The 21,112-nt window shown below is 38.8% G+C and overlaps 1 long non-coding RNA gene across 1 annotated transcript in view; it reads left to right on the plus strand.

The window, feature by feature from the left end:
- LOC142602116 (uncharacterized) overlaps positions 1 to 20,861 on the plus strand; it is an 86,538-nt gene extending 65,677 nt beyond the window's left edge. The window contains exon 3 of the long non-coding RNA XR_012835817.1: positions 20,496 to 20,861. This is a non-coding gene — a long non-coding RNA (uncharacterized LOC142602116). The remainder of the gene's footprint in view (positions 1 to 20,495) is intronic.
- The last annotated feature ends 251 nt before the right edge of the window (positions 20,862 to 21,112 follow it).

Below are 21,112 nucleotides of genomic sequence, written 5' to 3' on the forward strand. Positions count from 1 at the left end.
TCCAACCTCTTGCTGAAGGCTGAGCTAACTCAAAAGTTGTATCAGGTTGCACAGCGCTTCGTGCAAAAAAAAATGACATGGATGGAGGTTGCACAGTCTTTCTGGGCACCTGTTTCATCCTGGTTATCTCATGAAAGATCACCAGTTCCTGTCCCAGACTCTCCCCACAACTGTGGATGTTGCTGGTATCCACAGGCACTGCACCTATACGCTTCTCTTGCACTGCAGACTGGAGCTCTGTGGGACCTGAGCTTTGGTAGCCCAAACATAGTAGATGGATGCAGTAGCTAGATTTCTAACCAGCTGCATGTACGGTCACCTGCATTTATGATGAGAGAATTCCCTGTCTCTCTTGCTTTACTATGATAAAACAATTAATAAGTTAAACCTAGAAAGCCAGGGGACCATTTGCCAGTCACAAGACCTTTATTAATTTGACAGTTAATCTATCTTTGTGGATACATTATTCAGACAAGAGAGAGAAGGGATAGTTTTTTATCCTAAAGGGCTGATCTAAACCCCATATGACTATATATATTTTTTTAACCTGCTGAATATGAAAGAGGCCTGCTGATAGTTTAGTGATGCAAGAAATCACACATTTGCTACTATCTGCCTTCCTGCTCTGCTGTTGACTTTCAGGCTTTGGTGGCCTCATATGACCCACCTCCCTGTGTGGAGGCACGGCACTCTCCCGGTGCCTCTCTGTACTGGAAACGACGATTTGCCCTGTAGGATGTGTGAGACACCATGGGACGGTGTGGGGGGAACACCCATGTGTGAGGTCCTGATCCAAAACCGACTGAAGTCGCTGAGGATTTCTTGTCAGATCTCACTATTACTTAAGCCAGGTCCTCCAGGCTGTGATTTTTTGATTGGCTTGCCAGTTGTGTATTTTTAAAATATTGCCTCTTTTATTCACCTTCGTTTCGTCTGTTTGGCGCCTTTCCTAATCCTCTTACTTCTGAAAAGTAATTGGCATGTGCAATATTTTGAGGCATAGGAAGAAGCTTTGAGCTGTTTGTTCTCTTACTAAAACAAATGACACAATGGAAAAATAACATCGAGACATGAAAGGGAAGGAGAGGAGAAGGAGGGGCAGGTGTCAGTAGGCAAGGGCAACGGGAAGAGCAAGGGGAGGCTGTGCTGGGGGATACGCTCCAGCCGTACCCTTCTGCAGCGAGGACTTGCTCTGCTCCTGTTTTTCTCTGTTGCTGGCCTCTTGGCTCAGGATGTTTTCCATCTTCTCTATATTTCAAAGCTTTGTGGTAAATAATCAATTCAAACCAGCACCGAGTCTCTCTTTCTGTAATTCTGAAAACCCATTAAATTATGTTGTTGGTGGAAAACAATAGTTGTGCTAATCATGCTCTGTGCATGTGCATCTTAATTTCCCCAGAGACCTGAATATGAATTTTTACTAACATGTTAATTTTGTGTGTTAATCAGTAGCTGTAGGCCGAATGAATGGATTGACTATGTAAAACTGTTTGATATTGAAACAACTCCTTTTGACCCCCTCAAATTGGCTTCATTCCCCTAAAGACGGTTAAAGTTAATTAAGCACTCAATAGGTTTATGGTGTTTAAATTAAAATATATCACTCCTCATTGTGTAGTCATCAAGCAAGGACGGCGCTCCGCTCCCCCGGCCCCGCCCCCCCCGGCCGTCCGCCTGGCTGATGGCCTCACCACAGCGCGCCCCTCCGCGCCCCTCCGCGCCCCTCCGCGCCCCTCCGCGCCCCTCCGCGCCAGGGGCCGCCAGGGGGCGCCGTGGTGCTGCGCTCGCCGCGGCCCCGCGGGACGTGCCCGGGCGGGGGCTCAGGGCACCCGCCTCCCCCCGCTGCGGGGCCGGCCCTCCCCCGCTCGCTCCCGCCAAAGGTTGAACAGCCCCCTACCTTCCCACGGCCCCACCCCCGTTGCATTCAACCACCCTTTTCAATTAAACTTCTGTGATGAAATGCCAGAGCCCTGGGATATATGTTTACTGAGAAATAACTGAAATTATGCATGAAAAATATATAAAATAACACTTAACTCTTCCTTTTAAAAAAGATGCATTGAAAGCTGTAACAATTGATGTGCTGGCTTTCCCCTCTGGGCCCTTTTAAAGGGCTGGTGGTGGCTGGGGGTAGCGATTGCTGCTTTTCAGAAGCCATGACAGTCACGTTAAGATCTACGAAAAGAATTGTATAATAGGTAGAGTGCAAAAAAATGAGATAATGGTAATTCTCAAAGGAATACATGCTTTAAATTAAAAAGCCACAGTACTGCTGATGTGAGCATTATATTAATGCTTGTATGACACAATCCTCAAAGCTCTTTCTTCTTCCTTAAGCTGTTTATTTCACCCTTGAAAGTGAGGGCTATGCTGTGCCCTGGCTAGGCCAGTACAGTGCACATCAATTCCCTATTTACTCAGAAAACAACAAAAACAAAATTCCACAGTGCTTTTGGCAGGTTTAATTAGTAGCTGGGTGCTTGCAGCTAATTAAAGCTATTCTTTCTCCTTAAAAAAAAAAAAAAAAAAAACCACCAAAAAAAACCAAACAAAAAACCAACAGACAAAAAGATACACATCCTCACCACTTCAAGTACAGTAATGGACACTTGTATTTAAGAGTTTAGAAGTAGGGGCAGCATGTGGATTGTAGCTGAAGTTATGGTTGCAAATACTTAACATCCTTGGAAAAAGTCGAGATTTTGTAGTACACTTTTCATGAATAATCTGCCCTTTCTACTTGGGAGAAAAAAGGTGTTGGGATTTGGGAAGACTTTATTTGGTTGTGGCTGTGGTGGCTGGAGCCCTGTGTGGCTGTATTAGCGGGTTACACACGTGGCAGGTCAGCACAGGACAGTCTGAGTGACCCCGCTCCTGTGCGGTGCAGGGGTGCTGCAGTCTCCTTTCAGGTGGGGGTGAGGTGAGGCCACTCAGCCCTTCCACCTGAGTTCATCACTGGTGAGATCTCATCTTTTATAATACATTGGCAAACCTCAGGCTGCAAACCTTCTCTGTGCCTGGTTTAACTGTTAGTGCTTTGTGTTTACAAAACAGAATTATATGTTGTCCAAACTGCCCTGTTACTGTTACAGGAAGGCTGGTCAAAAGCCACCCCATTTGTCAGATGCTCCTTTTGCAAGCATAAAAGCTAAAAATTATTGTCTTCATACTGGGCCTCCTTGCCTAGAATAATTTCTGCAATCTTCAAATGCTAGAAGTGCTATATGAAGTTAGAGTAGTGATGGAAGGAGGCTAGAAAAAGTATCAGATTAAACTCCCAAAGTAGTATGGCATCATAAAAGAAATAGTGCCCTAAAGGGGGAGAGCCTTGTTACTTGAGTGCGTCAAGCATAATACTTGCTTTCAAAATACGTCTTGGCTGTATAAGAACCGATGTATATCTATATTTTATAAATGTTAAAAATGGGCATGAAATCCTATAATATGCCTTTGTGATAATTCAGATGAATTTATCAGTCTATTTGAGCCTCATGTTCTTCTGTTTACCTTTTCAAAATAGAGTTAATATTATACCTCCTGTGCATGTGAGTGTATGAGTGAAATTTCCTAATCTTGGATGGATTACATGTATATCATTTTATAAGATGAGCAGAGCGAGTTACTCTTGTCTGAGCTACAGATTAAATAGGTATTTTCCCTAATTCTCTCCTGTGCAGAACTATGGAGGAGAGCATTGTGTTTGAGAGAATGTCAATGTTTGCCTTTGCAAGGCCACAGCTGACCAGCGCTGTCTCTGTGGCAGCATATTTCTACTTTTCTGCAGTAAACTGTTTCCTAGTGTTTTTTTAAATGTATTTCACTTTCCCCATCTGTGCAAGCCAGGTCTATTGAATCTACTGCTAGGCAGATAAGCCAGAGGTAGGGCTATTGCAATTGCATCCTCCACGGTGAAAGCTGAGATGACTTCTTGCCTTCTGTACCCTTTTATAGAGCAGTCCTCTCCAGTAAATGCAGCTAACATTTACGTTGGCTGGTGACAGGAGAGGAGGAGGTCTAGCCATGCTATGAAATGCAACTTCCTGTTGAAACTCATAGTTCACATTTATAGCTGTCATCACAAAAGGCAAATAACATTTTTACATGCTAAGCTTTCACTGTAGTGCTCAGAGGGCAGATAAACATGCTTTACAATTCTGGATGAGGTTAGGCTGACTATGCGGGAAAGATCTAGCATAGTGGACCAATTAAGTGGTTTTATTTCCTAAATATCTGCAGATGTGATTGTATCTACAGCAGGGATTTAATCCAACAGGATAGCTGTGCAAATGATGCAAGCAGTTAAGAAGGGGTAAACGTTAACATAAAAAGCGATTTTTCGCCTTCCCCTTATAGTGCTGCTTCAAATCAGGACTACAGCACTGGCACAGATGACAGTACACTGACGTTTTACTTCTGTTTGTGTTGTGCAGCTCTGCCCACCATAACCTAGCCATGAGGTCAAAAATTTGCAGTGCTTTTTCTTTTCTTTGCCTTGTGGATCTCTGACAGCACCAGCCCAGTTACAAAAATAAACTTGTTCTGTGAGCCTATATTCAGTATCATGTTTTGCATACAGTAGTAAGAGTTGATCCAGATAGGAAATCTACTTTGTGGTAATACAATCTGCTTACCAAATTAAATAAGTGAAATCAGGGGGATTTTGGTAATCTCTTGAGAGCAGCTTTGCAATGTAATTTAGTTTGCCGCTGATAGTCCTTTACCAGAAGATCTTGAGGATTTTTGAGATGGCACCTAAATAATACTTGGAAGGCTCATTGGCTGCAGAACTGTGCCTTTGCTGGTTTTCTGTTGCCAGGATGTCTGCACGTGCAGAGAGATGAGTGGCTGCACAGGTGCTTTTGGCTGGCAGGAGTCAACATGGCTCAGCATGGACATGAGTTGGTACCTGTTGTTTTCTGCCTGCAGTTAGTTGAGGTGTGAGAACCTCATACTTAACAGGTGGTTAGGTGGTTTTGGAGAGAAACAATTGACTTAAAAATAGCCTGATGAGTACTCTAGCCAGTGGGAATAGGAAAAAGGCTTTTTTAAAAAATACTAAATTCTTGTTTTGAATCATAGTATTTAAAAGGAAATGGAGTATTAAGTATAAACATTTTATTATTTTAATTTTCTTCCTCCTTAAGTCTTTGTGTCTAATTCAATGAAAGGGTAGTCCAATGATGAAGAGTTGGAGTGTCACATGCAGATTTAGCCAAGGCATAATGTAGAAACCCAATTTGCACAGCTTGCTCCTCTAGAGCAGCTGACTTGGTTTTGCTCAGCAAACATGCCTCTTTCTAGTGTATGTCCTTGCTAAGAAGGCGTGTATGTATGTTCCACTAAGTGTGCATGATATGCTGGCAGGATCTTGTCTGCTTCAGAAATAAAACGTAAAAACTGTAATAGCTGTGTCTATTCTTTTAATCTTGAGTTAGTTAATATGAAGGAAAAAAAATCTTCATCCTTAGGATATGACAGAATGTGTTTTGGGAGGGGTTTCTATGCAGTTTTTGTGCAAGTAATGTTGTGCAAGAGCCGTCAGCATCACAGACAATAGAAAAGCAATCGCGTATTTTCTGCCTAAAAAAAGTGCTTCCCATCAGAGGTATATTTTTAAGTTACTGGAAGTCTAGCATGCAGCCTTGAAAATGTGTCAAGCTGCTCACATACAGGTCTTTAACTACTATCATTCTACCCAACAAACGTTTGCAAACTTCTTTTAATGCATTAAATACTTCCCAGATTTAGACTATTTTGGGGCCTTACTTTGTATTTTCACGTTTGTCAAGGAACAATAGTATATTTGATGGATGCTGGGCGCTAACATGTGTTGAAGGAGATTTTTCCTCTAGCTAAAGCACTTTGAATCCAGTGGTCATCATTCTGTTCCTTCTGGATTGATGTTAATTTTGTGTGATGCTGCTGGGGCTGGAAGTGGACTCCACAACTTTCAGTTCAGATGTTCTTCCATGCAGCACATGAAAGAAACAACCTTTCTTATTTCAAGCAGTTGTGCTGCCGTATCATTCTAGGTGGCTATGAACAATCCTAGCAATTCAATACTTTTATTTTCCATCTTATTTGGATATTTGTTTAAAATATTTGAGAAAGACAAGATGATGATTGACAATGCTCAAAGGAAAGAGGGTACATGTAATTCAATAGCAGATGATTTTTTTAAAAATTATTTTTCTTGTTTTCTTGCATTGTACAACCTGTCTGTGAGTACTTTTTGGTCCATTGGGGTTTGAGTGTTTTGCTGCTGGCTCATAGCTTCCTCATGTCCTCTGGCTTACTCTGTTCTGATAAAACATGACTTGTAATTTAGAAGAAAATTATGTAAATGAAGATATTAAGTTCTTACCAGGGCATTGTAAACTCTAGTTTTAAAGGTCAGCTTAAAGAAAACATAATCTTTTTGATGTTGTACTTTTGGGGTGATTTTAATTGGCAGAATGGGCAAGGGGGCACATTGATGATGATGATATTTAGCAGATAACAGCAGCATGAGCTATGTTCAGTAAAATGGAGAAACAAATTCTTTGAATACCATTAGTTTCTATTCTTATATTTAAATCTCAGAATAAGCCAATTTAGCATGGTGTGAAACTAATCAGTTTAGTACCTTTTATTATTTACTATTGTATACTGTATGACACAAAATGTAGTGAGCTATGGCCAGCAAAAAGAATGTGATACTTCCAGTCCTGTGGCAAAATGTGCTCCCCCAGAGTGATCTCAATGAACACTTTTTTGCTATGAGTTTCATATCGTTGCTGATGATCAGGCTGTCTGCTACTTTTGATATCCATACAGAGGGGAAAAATGTGTTGGTGTTATGGTTGTCTCTTTCTATTGCATGTCTGCTGGTGGTACCCGAGCACATCTGTATTGATGTACCGTTGCTTTTAATAACAATTGATGTTATATCTTTACCATTAGTTTTTTAAGGATCAGAATTTTCTTTGCTGGGATGTTAAGGATTTTTCAGGTAGCTGGGTTCTCACTTGAAAGCTATGTGGAATTGTGATTTTTGGATTGAATTGCCTTGAAAGGTTCTTTCCAACACCACTCTTTGCTGCCTGCCATCTGCTCTAAGGGCTGTTTCTTTTTTCAGCTATGAAATGCAGCCAATTTGGCCCCTGTTCCTGAGGGTGTTGGGAGGAAGAGCCTCTCCCCAGCTGTTGCCAAGGGGAATTCCCTGCAACTCTTAAATGTCCCAGAAAGAGGTGAAAGCAGAATGAAGCCTGACAACGGACATTGCCAGGCAGAATTGTGCTCAGTGAACTCTGCCCATTTCGGGTCAGAATATCTGTCAGTTCTAGGCTGAGCTACGCAGCTGAAGAAGTTGGTCCTGATTTTGTAAGGGCAGACTTGGAGCTTTTTGTGTACTCTTCCCCTTCCCCAGTTCTGGCAGAGCAAGGTGTGTGATACGGAGCAACCAGGAGCTGAGTTTCAGGTTAGATTTCAATGCTTGGATCTGGCTGTAGTCTTAACATTATGCTTGAATACTTTCAGATCCATGCCAAAAATGACAGCAAGACCTCTTAAATGAAGTATTTTCCTTCTGACTCACAAGCTTGTCTCTTTGTATATGAAAACTGACAATGCCTAAATATCCCAGAACTTTATCTTTGGGCAGGTCACTGTTGCTTTTTGATATGGGAGAAGTAAGAGATTCCCCCCCCCCCCCCCCCCCCCCCCAGGTAGGAATATTTTGTTTTGTTTTGCTGCCAGAAAAAGTATTAGACTCTTAAAAAAACTATTATTTGCTATACTCCTTAGAGTTTGACCTGAGTAATTTTGGGCTTAATAAACAGAGTTATCTAGCAATTTTTCTTAAACCATCAGCTGCATACTTTTTTCTTTAGGCCAAACTATATAACTTGAATTATTCAATATGCCTTTTTTCCCCCTCCCCCCCTCCTTGTTAATGTGCGAGTCCTGGCTCCTACTTCTGTAACGCTGCTAGAGATTTCCATCTTTAACACAACTGTAATGCTTGGTCACTATCTTTTCACTTTTTTCCTGCTGTTACCTTTGTGTTTGCTGTGTCTCAGTTGAAGGGTGTTAGTCAGATATTCCTCCTACTCTTTAAAGGACTACATCATCATACAGAAATTTGGAAGTGATACTTTTCCAAACTGTCCCAAGTCAGTGTCTGCACCACCCACCCACACCTCTCGTCTGCTTCGTTCACCACCTTTGAAGGGAGGAGGTGCTGGTTTCAGTGCAGGACATCTTTCCGTGCTGCTTCTGTTATCTTCAGTCACTGCTTCCATTCCTAAATGGTGTCTAAATGGAGAACTGGCTCATTTCCTAGTGTTTCCTTTGGAGACCTACCACTTCCATTGCCACAAAATTCAATAAACAATCTTGATATTTGACATTCTAATAATCAGAGAGTGACTTGGAAGTGCTCTGCCCCCAGGGCTGCCTAACCAGGAGGGCAGGGGTGGGTGCCAACACCATATATCCTAGATATGTTCCCTTTGTGTAACACTATCATGGAAGACCTTCATTCTCCCATCATGTTAATACTGACAGATGCTAGCTGTAGTTCTGCTGTCAGTAGATAATGTTATTTTACAAATATAAAAAACTTTCCTATTAACCTGTCTTACATAGTGTGGATCTGTCTTTAATTTTCAGTATGAAAATCTGGGAGTCCAAAAGCAAAACACTGATTGACAAATAGTGCTGATATATCTGAAAAAGTACATGGAGTGGTTTATGAACACTAATCTCACAGATTGATATGGATATATAAAAATATTCTATCATAAAAATCAAGTTCTTCTAATGAAATCTTCTGAAAAGAAAACAAAGAATGGTGCTGCCAGGAAACAAGAAAAGTACTATTTGGTACAAAACAGATACACATTGCATTGCAAAAAAAAAAAAGAGGAAGGAAAGAACTTTAAATTAGCAAAGCTGCTTAAAGTAAGTTTAGATCAGTAGTGTAGTAAAAGCAGTATTTATTGTGCTGCATATTGTATAACAAGGTGAACATAAGACATGCTTGTCATGCACTGTTCATTTTGTAGTTTAGATTATTTCCCTTTATCTCCATTTGTTATTTTTTTAATTTAAAAAGAAAAAAGTTGTTTTATTGTGTGAGAGATTATTGATTTTGATACACCAGTTAATGTACATACACAGAAAGAAGCAGAGTAACAGGCCTGCCTGGGCTCTTTGGATGCTACAGCAGTGCAAATGATTAATGGAAATGCTGCTGGGAGATTATTACAGCAAAGGCAGCAGCAGATTATGGAGAGAAGTGCAGTAATAGCATCCAGGAATTCCTGCGCTTTCAGTTCAGACCAGCTACCGACTCTCCTCAAGTAAATTGCTTCACATCTTGCTGCTCTTATCCTCATTACTTAGAGAAAATAATACTTTCTCAGTGTAAGAAAGATGACTGTAGATAACAGAGAACCTCTATAAGCCTTTAAATGGAAGAAAGTATTATCATTAAACAGGTTTTTTACTGTTGTGCACGTCTACATTTTAAGTCTTATTTGCAGAAAAAAAATCCACATTACTTGAAATTACACTCATTGTCTTTTGTAGGAATTATACTAGTATTGTTTTAGCATTAGACTGACATTAATAACCTGGAGTGTGGCTTATAGATGGGAGCTATTGCACAAAGTGTGGATATATGGCGTAGTGGGAAGGGAGCAATCCGATTAGGATCACCAGATAACCAGTGAGAACTGGAGAACAGTACATCCCAAACAGTACATCCAATATTTTGCCCGTATGAGAAACACTTAATCAAATATGTTCTGGTCAGCTGCAGAGCAACACAAATATCCTCTCCTGATTTCCTTTCCCTCCGCCTCCCAAATGATTTTGTACTACTAACAGACTGGGTATTGTGAATTTGAACAAATACATACGTTATTCTTTTGCAAAGAACTCCCATATGAAGTTTCTAATTAAATGCTTTTAATCATTCCATTTCAATCAACCTACATAAACATCAAATATCAAAAAGGAATCTCTCTTCCTGTAGTCCTTCGCTGCCTCCCCAGAATTGTTCTCAGCAATATAAATGATGTTTGTTCTCCTGTTACTGCATCTCCAGATAATGAGCAGTTTTATTATAGTCGAAGCATTATCCCAGCATGTATTTGCAAGAAGCATATGACAATGAAAGAGTAATTTTTCATTATTTTTCTTAATATCTTTAGACCATCTATGCATCTGATAAATATTTATACTCAGTTTTGTATAGAAATATATTCCTCTTTTCTAAATTACCCTCTGCTGCAGTTGCTTTATATGACTTTTTTTCTTTTTATCCATCATAAAGCCATTTTTAAGGTCATGTCAGTATTTTGCAGTAACACTTTTTCTTCTCTATGTTTTTAGGAATGTGGTATGGACAAAGGAAGCATTATTTAGTTAAGGTAATTTTAAGTTTTACTTTGCATCTATTACACATTGCTACAAACTATTTTGTTTTAACTAGATCTTTGTTACTGCTAAGATTATGATACTTTTAGAAGCACTACTTGGAAAACAAGATTATTAAGTAGACTATCATAAAAAGGACTATCATGAGATATTCGAAAGTATTCTGTTTCTGACAAGATTTGTCCTTTTTTTAATTTGAATGTCCTCCTGACACACAAGGTTCATTACAACTAACTATAAAAAAAAAAAAATCTTTATTGTATTTACACTTGGATGTATGATGTAGTTCCCAAAAGGAAAAAAACCAAATTAAAATCTCTATTTGATTATGATGCTTTCTCTGAAGAGAAACTCTGAGGCAGCAAGTTTGGCTGATCAGGGAGAGTGACCGCATCAAATATTTTGTGTCAGTGATAGTCTCTGTATTGTTTCCAAGGGTAAGAAAATGAGAATGGAAGATTTGAGTGCCAGACAATGGGATGGGGGGGGGGTCTCCTGTTTGTCCTTATTTTTTAAACTGTATCCTGTTTCACAACAAATTTTAAAGATGAGACCAGTTCTCCTGCTGTTGGCATTGTTTCTTTCTACTGCTATTGTTACATTTATATTGGTGATTTTTAGACGGATGATTCACATGAAATGCACTCTCCCCCTTTTAATTTCGGTCTCATCTAAAAATAGGGATTCTATAGCAGAAGAGCATAATGGAAGATAATGGGATGATACACAGAAAGGAAATATCAAGCAGCAAGAGAAAGACCAGTTATATTCTGTCCAAAAAATCTTCTCTCTATGTAGCACTTAGCACTAATTATGAGGAAATAAAGACATTGCCCTCTAAAATCTTGTCAGCCAAAATCCAGCTGTTTGTTGCTGCATCCTAATCCTTTTTGCTTTATTGGTTTCTGCAATGATATTATTTTAATTTAATGAATGTTTAGTGAATTTATTTTCAGAATTGTGAATCTCCCTGTCGCAAATCTTATTAATGCAGATTAAGTGTGAGGAACATTGTCTTAGTGACCAGGAAGGGCACATTGGTATGTATTTCTTGATCCTCCCTTGTTCCACGCGAGGGAGGAGTCATTAGTGATCTGGGAGATATAGAAGGCACATGTGGGATGGCTCTGTTTTCTTTCTAATTTAAGAAAGTTAAGATGTGTGTCTTCATCACAGATATTTTCAGGCAATTGAAACTGCGAGGAAGATGTACATATTTTACAAATATTTGTGATAATTTTCAACATTTTTTTATTAATATACAGTTGATGTTTGGATAGTTCTCAAGTATTTGTTATTATCTATTCTTCTCAAGTGGATGTTAAACATGGCCTTCCACAACTCTTGGTACATTAAAAGTAATTGGCATTATTATTGATATTTTCACATATGCACTGTTTCAACGGATTGCATTATGATGAATCATTTTTCACTTAATCACCCTTTTCCGCTGATCACTAAATGAGAATTTGAACCTATATTTTATTGCCAGTGATGTCAGAATTCATGTGAAGGAATTAATATGAACCCTTTTATTCAGATACTTAGTGGGAAAATATATTGCAGTGAAAGCTACCTGTTTTCATGGTCGTCTTGGTACTGAGAAAAATCTTTTATGCTTTGTAACTTCTTATGGTATTATATAGGACCCATGAGAGTTTGGTGCGGTTGGCAAGTGTAAGAATGAATGCAGAAATGTTTCAACAGATGTCACAATTGTGCATCACTTTGTATTTTTGCTGTTTTCAAATACTTTGTGCTTTTAACAACACCCTTGTCCTACCAGGAGGAAAAAAATAAATTTTGTGTGTCTGCAACAGTGTTCACCAACATGGTGCAAGGCAGCTTTGTCCTTTTACAGTGTGCTTCACACAAGCAGCACAGAGCTCTGTAGCAGCTGTGGTGACACGCATGCAGTTAGTAACAACAGCCCATAGCCTGGATTTAAAATTCCCAACAGCTGGAACAGAGGTTATTGCATTTGCCAGTGTATTTTGAGGCCCTTTAACTACTGTAAAGAAAATCCTTTTGTTGCTGTTTTCAAACAGAACATAACATCTGCAAAAGAGTTAATTATACAAGAAAATCAGTAGTTATTAGCTGTTATTAGTTTAGTTGTATGGCAACTATAGGTCGAGGAAGAAAATAATGGTAAAAGAAAGATGGTAGTATAACTTAGCATGTATATGGATAATATTATGAGTCTTGTTTGTGTCACATAAGGCATTTAACAAATCAATAATTTCCATGTTTACCAAAGCATATACTTTCAGTTTGCTTCAGTGGTGCATTAAAATGATGGAAGTGTGCTAATAGTCATAATTTAGCTTAGTTTAAAAGACTGACTCTTAGCAGAATTATACTATATCAGAAAATTGGAGATGTTGAGCTGACGTTTTATATGTCATGAAACTGATTATTTTTTACAAGAAGAAAGACTTCATTTATAGTTTTTTAAAGTACCTAATTATAAGCTGAAGTTTTTATACATTTGTATTTTGTCTATAAATTAATGTTACAAAAAGCTATTGCTTATGCCTAGAAGAGAAACTTCTGAATTCTTTTTCAGAATGTGTTCAGCTTCCCATTTGTGCTTAGAGGTGAAAATGGTTTTGAAAATGCACATTTTTTAATTTTAAGGTGGTTTTTTATTTGTGCTTTTACTCTCAGTTATAGGGCTGGCTGGTTTTTACCTGTACAGATTAATGGAAAAATACAAGGTCTACATTCATCCAGAATTTTGATTGCAGCATATAAGCTTATAAAGTTCAAAATTTAAAGTAGGGATATAGATATTGTTGAAAATTTGATGCTGAAATTGTACTGTTGCAGTAATACTATATCCCTTTCCTCTTCTTGTGTGTATAAAATTTTCTTGAAGAGCTACATATGCTTTTGATGCCCTACTGCAGAACTGTTTTATATCCTGTGCATTTTACATCATGCGTTAATGTAACCTTTGCCTTATCCAGTTGTCTGCACTTTTGGCTCTTCCAGGCCAATGTCTCTGACTCTGGAGTAAACGTTTAAAATCTGAAATTAGTTGTAATGATCAGTATTTCTCTCCTCCCTCAATAATTCTTAAAGAACTTTGAAAACTGAAAAACTGACTCCCAAAGATGATTGAAACTTGTAATTTCTTTTTGCTCGATGTGAAGTTATATAATCCTTCAGCACATTACATGGTTGTCCTGTGGCATTAGGGTATTAGTACTAATGGAAAGACATAGTTATTACAAAACAATTCCAAATTTCACAGTGTGTATCTTAATAGCAGAAAGGGATTTTCTCATGATTAAAAAGAAAAATGGGTGGCAAAATAAGGAAGAAATGCTTGTTACATACGATGATCCCCTGGAGGCTTAATTACTGAAAAAACAAATAGGAGGTAAATGTTCAAGGTGTTTACAGGTTAAACATTCCGTAAGTATCTTTTAAATAAGAGTATCTGCAGCCTTGGTGTAGCTAATTGCTCAAGAATCACAGCCATTTATGCTGCCTCATTTTCCCCTGGGATCGACACTCACAACAGGATAATTCTTACCCTGATATAAGTGTCACAGTAGGGACTCAGTGTAATTTGCTGATATGATATCAAAAATAGCATTAAGGTAATTACATTTTGCACTCATAATGTTTCACAGGCAGTAATATAACTGAAAATTACTCTTTTTGGTTGTAGTAACCTATCTGTCCCCCACCAGAACCAATTTTTTTCCTTTTTCCTCTTAAGGTACAGTAGTGAAGTTACTTAAGTTTTGGGGCTTTTTTAGTGTCTTCAACCCAGAAGGGTATCCAATAATCAGAGTTAAAGAACCAAGAATTCCACTGTCTGACTTGTGAGATGTTTTCTAGACTAAGCTGAAGCATTGCATGATTTGTCTTCAGTCCTGTTCCACAGCACTTTAAATTGAACCCTTTGTTCATCTCTTTTTCTGGACAAAAAGTAAAATGAGTCGATTCTTTTTGTTGTTGTTGCTTGGATGTATTTCTGTTGATAAAATCAAATTTTTGTGTTGAAAATTTAAATTTTATGTAACACTAACTTTAACTTGTGAATTACACGCACAGCCTATGTAAGGAAGCTCAGTATTTGCAACTCTTAGGATTACCTGATCATACCAGTGGTCTTACAGTCCAGGGTAATGAGAGCGCAATGAGGAAGTGACTACACCATGAAAACTAGATAGTGGTTTGTTGGAAATTGGCATCAAGACGTAGATTTAAATCGAGCCTTGCTAGTTTACACCAGGTGACAGAATGACCCAAGTGTTCCTCACTTGGGTCACCAGGGGTAAAGGAAATGGATTTAAATTATCATTCAGATTCAGCTTGACCAGAGATTTTGCAAAGCTTTGGAGTAAGTTGGTAGGTTTTTTAATCAGTTTCTGGGAAATGCCCAACAAGTCCTGAGAAGCGCTTGCTTATTTACATGTGATATCTTACTTAAATGATATCTGATCATCTTATTTAGATATTTTAGATTAGATTTACCACTTTGGTCTTACAGAAGGGATGATTGCTCATTAAATCCTGGTCCAAACAAGCAAAGGTATCCCAGAGGTGGCAAGCGTATGGGATCAGACATTGAGCTTTTGTAAATGGTAATGTAATATAGAAAACTTGAAGAACTGATGGTAATGTTCAAACTAGCTAGTGTAACTGGTACGGTTGTTGACCTGTAAAGCCTCCCGAGCTGCCCCATTGAAAGCTGGCTGCATGCTGCTCTGGAGCCAGCTGTGAGTTGGCTCTGCTTCACCCAGACCTCTGCTGAGTTCTTGCAGGAAAAAAATAACAATATTTGTCTACCTGGTTTTTGCTTTGAAGGACTGATTGAACATGCTGCCCATGGTTGACTGTTTCCTTTCAAAGACTGGGAATGAAAAGAAGATTCATGTTGGACTGTTTATTTCTGCAGCTTTTATAATTTTAATACATAGAAACAACCATTTAAAAAGAGATTGGTCTTCATTACAAGAGACATTCTCAGAGTTAAAGCTTAGAAATGACAGCTAATCGATATGATGTATTTGAGAGCTCTCCTGCAATGGCCTAAGTCACACACAGGGAAAAAAAGGGCACATTTGAATATAATTTTTGTTTTGCAATTGAACAGTACTAGGGACCCTTTTTGCAGACAGACAAATGCTTGCTATTATTTTATGCTCAAAGGCAACATTGAAAGTGACCTGGAACAGGCAGGAACTGACTTTTTTCTACTAATATGATATGAAAGTTTTATCGTATTAGGAATTTTCTGTCATGGTGGATTAGTATCAGGTCATATTAATGTTCATTTTTACTAACTTGCAATGAAATGTGCTAACATGACTGCACTTCACTATCACACAAGAAAAAAAAAAGCCAAATGATTTGATATTAATGTAATATCATAGAAAGATTTCAATACCTCTGTCCCATAACAAGTAGGAAGAAGTTGAAAATAAAATAAAATACAATGGCTTGGGACAAAGAGTTTGTGATTTTTCCCAGGGATGAAACTCCTTCCCCCCCGCCCCAACATTGTCTCCATATTAGTTTAATAGTTCCTGGGTTTTTGAAGTGATTAATTTTGAAGCAGTTTGGGTCTGATTTTGCAATTTTGGTTGCTCTCACATTTCTAATTAAAAGTCATTGAGAGCTGTAAATACTGAGTACATATACAAAACAATCCAAGGTGTTCCAGGCTGATTATTCCTTGATTTTCAGCAAAGCAAGTGTTGACTTCTCAAAATGTTGACCTAGAAACCAAATTTAAAAAAAAAAAAAAAAAGCAAAGGCATCATATTGTGTCCATGCTCCATTATGTACAAAATGCTGTGGCCAGAAATAATTAACAGGCACAAAGGGTGGCAGTTAGTCATTTGGCTGTATGATTGTATCTGCAAGGTTTCTTTCAACTGGAGCCAAAATCTGATAAAAATGGCTAATGTCAGAAAAGTTCAATCTTATCTAAATTATGACCAGAAAAAGCCTGGTTTTAATCTTGGCTCCGAACTTTGAACAGGACGAAGTAGGTGAGTTTGGCTCCTAGATTTAAATTCAAGTAATCTCTAATGGTGAAAGTCTGTACTATGGTTTTCAATTTTTCCTTTTGACCCAGCTAATATTCCTAAAGGCTTTGGCCTAAAATAAAAGGGGATGAAACCTTTCAAAAACTCCAAAGTGATGATAAATTAAAATGCACTTATTTTCAAAAGTGCAGAATTTCTTCATTAGACAAGATCCATGAAGATGACTGGGTTTCCTGCTAGAAGGTGATGAAATATGTTTACACCAGTTCAGAGGACATGTGTACTCTTCTTGCTGCATGTGTAGCCCTTTGCTACAGGCTCTTGGCAGGTAAGGGGAGGAGAACCTCCCCCTTTTTTCAGTGGGAAGGTAAAAGCTATATTTTCTGGTTGGTATTCGAAGTAATAGAAGTGCCCTTCTGACTGGTCTGGAGTCAGTTGTCCTTCTGCTGTTCATCATACTTGCCTTGTGACGACTCCCAGGAGGAATGTGGAGCAACAGGGCAGGGCTGGAGATGTTGTACCAGCTCTTGTGTTTTAACACCTACAAATGAGACAGGGTTTTGTGCCCGAAAGAATGGGAAGGGCAGGTAGACAGGGTGGGCTGTCAGCCTGTGCCACTGAACAGGACTGACTCCATCAGCTGAACTGGAGACCAGCACTGCTGTTGAGCTGGGGCACAAGTCTCCCCCCTGATCTAGGCTGTTCCAAATGCTTTTATGAGTAGGTCATAGCATTCTTGAGCTGATCAATACTCAGAGATATAGAAAAGGTGGTTTCTACCCAGGGAATTTGGTACCTGAAATGCTCTGCATCATGCAAAATGCTGGCTGGGGATACTAATGCAAGCAAATCTCCTAATCCATGGCTCAGCAAAGGAGTAATAGCCAGCTGGTAACGGATACTGTGGAGGAGCAGTGGAAAGCCAAGTTGAGTTTGGTCTTTCTGAGGAATATTACAGAACATTGTATTAGAAAAACTGAATTTTTTGTCAGTATATTGGAAGTGTGTTTGCTAATCACACTTAGTAATTTAAAAACTCTTGCAGGTTAGACACCCTAACCCCTTCATCCTAGTGCTGTCCCCAGGAGGTTCACAAGCTTGTCATCAGCATGGCCTTGATTAAAATGGCAGCACCACTATCTGTAGATTACTGCTTCCCACCATTAATACTGTGTTATCTCTTTCTTCAGACTGATTTTTAATTTTTATGTTTGCAATTATAAGTGATTTATAGGAAGATTCATAGCAGAACCTGCCCAGAATCATTAAATTCACCTAGGTTGAATAGCTTGATGTTCACCTGGAAATAACCAAATCAGTGATATTATCTTACTGAATTTTCAGCTACCTTAGAAGTATAAAGCTTATCTTTTCTTCTTTTTTTTTTTTTTCCTCTCAAGTATAGTGGCTAGTGGGAGGGGGAATAATTTTCATTCGTAAGAGGTAATTAGCCAAGTCTGAAAGGTGTGCACTAATTACAGAACGCTGTATATCTTGTGTAGCTGATTGCAGCACAGGTTTCTGAATTGTAGCTATGATTTTTTCCAAACACTGTTCAGTAATTTGAAATGTTATTAGGGGATTAACTTTCCATATGAAAAGCTAAACTAATACTTATTATACAGATTATAACAGTGAGCGGCCTGAGAAGCTGTTGAGGCCATTATTTCGCAGGCTGTAGTCACTGCCAAAGACTGAGGAGGAGAGTGCAGGATAACTGGCCCAGCTAGGGGAATGTGCAGAGCACCATCTTCTGCTGCTCCTTGTCCCTCTTACCTCTGCCAACACGAGTCAAGCTAGTGGGTTCCATTTACAAACGTGACTCCTAAATGAAGAGGCAGAGGAGAAGAGGTGTAGGGATTGTTGTGTGTTGTATTGTTTTGCTACAGCTACAAATCAATCAATCTATGCTTGATCATATTGAATTGTTAGTTGTCTTGGAATATGGTTGTCATCTTATTTAAAGTCAATCTTTGGGAAAAACCTGGGTGGGTTTTCTATTCTGAGAAAATAGCTAAGTAGTAGACCTTTAAATATTTATTTCACAGTTTGGTTGATAGTGGGTAATATCAGTTTTTGCAGTCAGTTTTTTTTAAACTGTATTAAATGGCTTGTTTTGATTTACTTTTTATGGTGGTGTTAGCTGTTTATTCTGTATCCTCCCTCCCCAGGTTTTATGCTCCTGTAGAGCCATATATTCTCTTTGTGACCTCTGATAGTTGTTCAACACATGGGAAATCACACTGGATTCCTCCAAGCTAAAAGGATGAAGCTGCAGCTAGAGCTAAAGGCTTGTAGTTACAGTAAAAACCTCCCATTCCCTGTGAACGAAGCAATAGCAAATGCAGACCTAATTTTAAATGAAGGCCATACAGCTATGACCACGGAGGATGGATGTGGGAGTATGTGGCACAGTAGTTCGTGCCAGTGGTGATGGAGGAGCTCTTAGATTTCTCTGCTGAATAAGTCAGCACTTAAGTGTGGACTCATACTGGGGGCTGCAAAATGCACACTAATCGATGGATGAAAAATACCTGTGACCAGTTTGAGCTTCTAGGAGAAATGTAACCCTGTTTTGGAAAATAAAGGTCAAAATGATAAAGTTTGCTCATCTTTTTAATTCTATACCCTGGTTTATTGTTATATTCCACCACCACCCTGAATAAAAAACCCAACCTTGCCATCCTTGTTTAAAAAAAAAAAAAGTATAATTAAATAATATTTATACTGTATATTTACACTGAGTTGTATTCTTTGTCTTGGAAAGTGCTTGGTCAGTCCAAGCATAATTCTTGATTAATAATTTAAAGCAGCTTTCCTTATGACATTTTTCTCTACCTTTTTTGTCTTCATTCTGGATTCTTTGACAGATTAACGAGCAGACTTCTTCCTTAGAAGACTTACATCTTCTACAAACGTCCAAATTATTTTATTGAAAAGTAAATGATCCCTTCTCCCCCTTGCCCACCTTATTAATCAAGGCTTCCTTTTCTTTGCATTTCAGTGCTGTTTCTGTTTGTGAAATTATTAGCTTAACCCACTGTTTGTACTGATATATGACTAAAGAGCTTATCAAATGCACTTTGTACACATTTCTAGAATACATTTGCTGTTCTAAATTTTTTAATGCATTTAGCTTCCAATATGAAACTTGGGGAAATGATTCTGAACATCTCCACATCAGGTTCCCATTGCCTCCCTTTGTCTATCCTAGTGGTAATATCCTTGGAGATTTTCTCCTACAGGCATCTCTGAAACCCTTAATTGAACCACTAGTGTGCTTGTTTAAAGTGTTTCCCTTGCTTGGTTTTCTAAAATGATTTTTAAGCTTTCCCTACATGCATTCTCAGTTTCCCTAGGCTTTCCCTTAACTAATGGCATTATGATGGTCTCTTTCTTGTCTTCAGGGATCTCTCTTGAACTACATGAACTTGTAAAGTGTCTGTGAAGACTTCTCTCTATTTCTGTTCCCACTTTTTTTGCTGTCTTGGATATCTGATGTCTACTCTGTGGGTTTCCTTAGGGCTCAGTTATAAGTAACTGTGCATCCTTTTGCAAGAGAAGAAAGAGGCATAAGTTACTCCCTTACTCCTTGCATGAGCTGTTCAGGTAGGAGGCCATGATGTGAAGGAGCAGTTGCTACTATCACTGAGCTGATTGATAGAGAAAATAAGTTGTACTAGGAAAAAGTTGGCATAGGTCACGTTACCAGTGGATCAAGCAGTAAGTTCTTCTGATTAGTGTTATATCAGGAGAGGCCAAAATAATGCATGCATCCTTAGTTTAGTTGTCTAAACAAAGTTAGAAAGTTCAGACTAAAATAGCATTGAAGTCTTCTAGGATATAGCTCTGGTTTATGAGAAGCCTTGCAGGAAAGATTAAGGAAGATCTATAGAACACACAGTGTACTGGTAATTTTAAATTGTTTCTCTCAAAAGTTTACTTTGATTTAGACAAATCACTTAAAAAAACCCAATGTTGTCACTGGTCTTTTAATTCAGTAGAACTCAGTTACCATGGAAAATTTCACCTTTCCATTTTTTATCATTATTACAGGATAAGGAGCCAGATCTGCTAAAGCCACTTTGCCCCAGTAACCTGTGGCAAAGCAGTCATTGTGAAGGGCTGGCATGGTCTGCGTCGCCTGTGCTGTCTGCTGTCACGTCAACTAGAGGAAACATGCTGGGAACGCTCTGGGGCTGAGATGGGGAAGGACAGAGTCTGCAACGAGTTACAGTCCCATGCTCTGCCAAAGCTTCTGAAGGACCTTAACCAGGAAATGCATACAGCTCCAGGTCGGCACGCACCGATAGTTAGAGTCTGTGAGAAAGGCTGTTACCTTCGCTCATGCTGAATGAGGATGCGGCACCAATAACTGCAAAAACTAAGGGAAGAAATCACCTCTCAGGTGTCTGCTACTGCGGAGGTGAGGTTGGTCATGCACTGATGGTACGTCACACAGAGATCACCTCATCTGTTTATTCAGCTTGCCGGAATGTGAGTCAAAGTACTTGCCCTTGGTGAGTGCTGTCAGTACATAATTTGCATTGAGACAAGAAAGCAGTAAAGGTGGGGAAAAGCCTTCAAAACTCCCTTATAGGAGTATTCAGGTACATTGCATCAGATACAGTTATATCTTAAAATAGTTTGGAATTAACGCTTTAAATATTTCT

Source organism: Balearica regulorum, chromosome 5 (assembly GCF_011004875.1).
Source record: "Balearica regulorum gibbericeps isolate bBalReg1 chromosome 5, bBalReg1.pri, whole genome shotgun sequence".
NCBI classification, from domain to species: Eukaryota; Metazoa; Chordata; class Aves; order Gruiformes; family Gruidae; genus Balearica; species Balearica regulorum.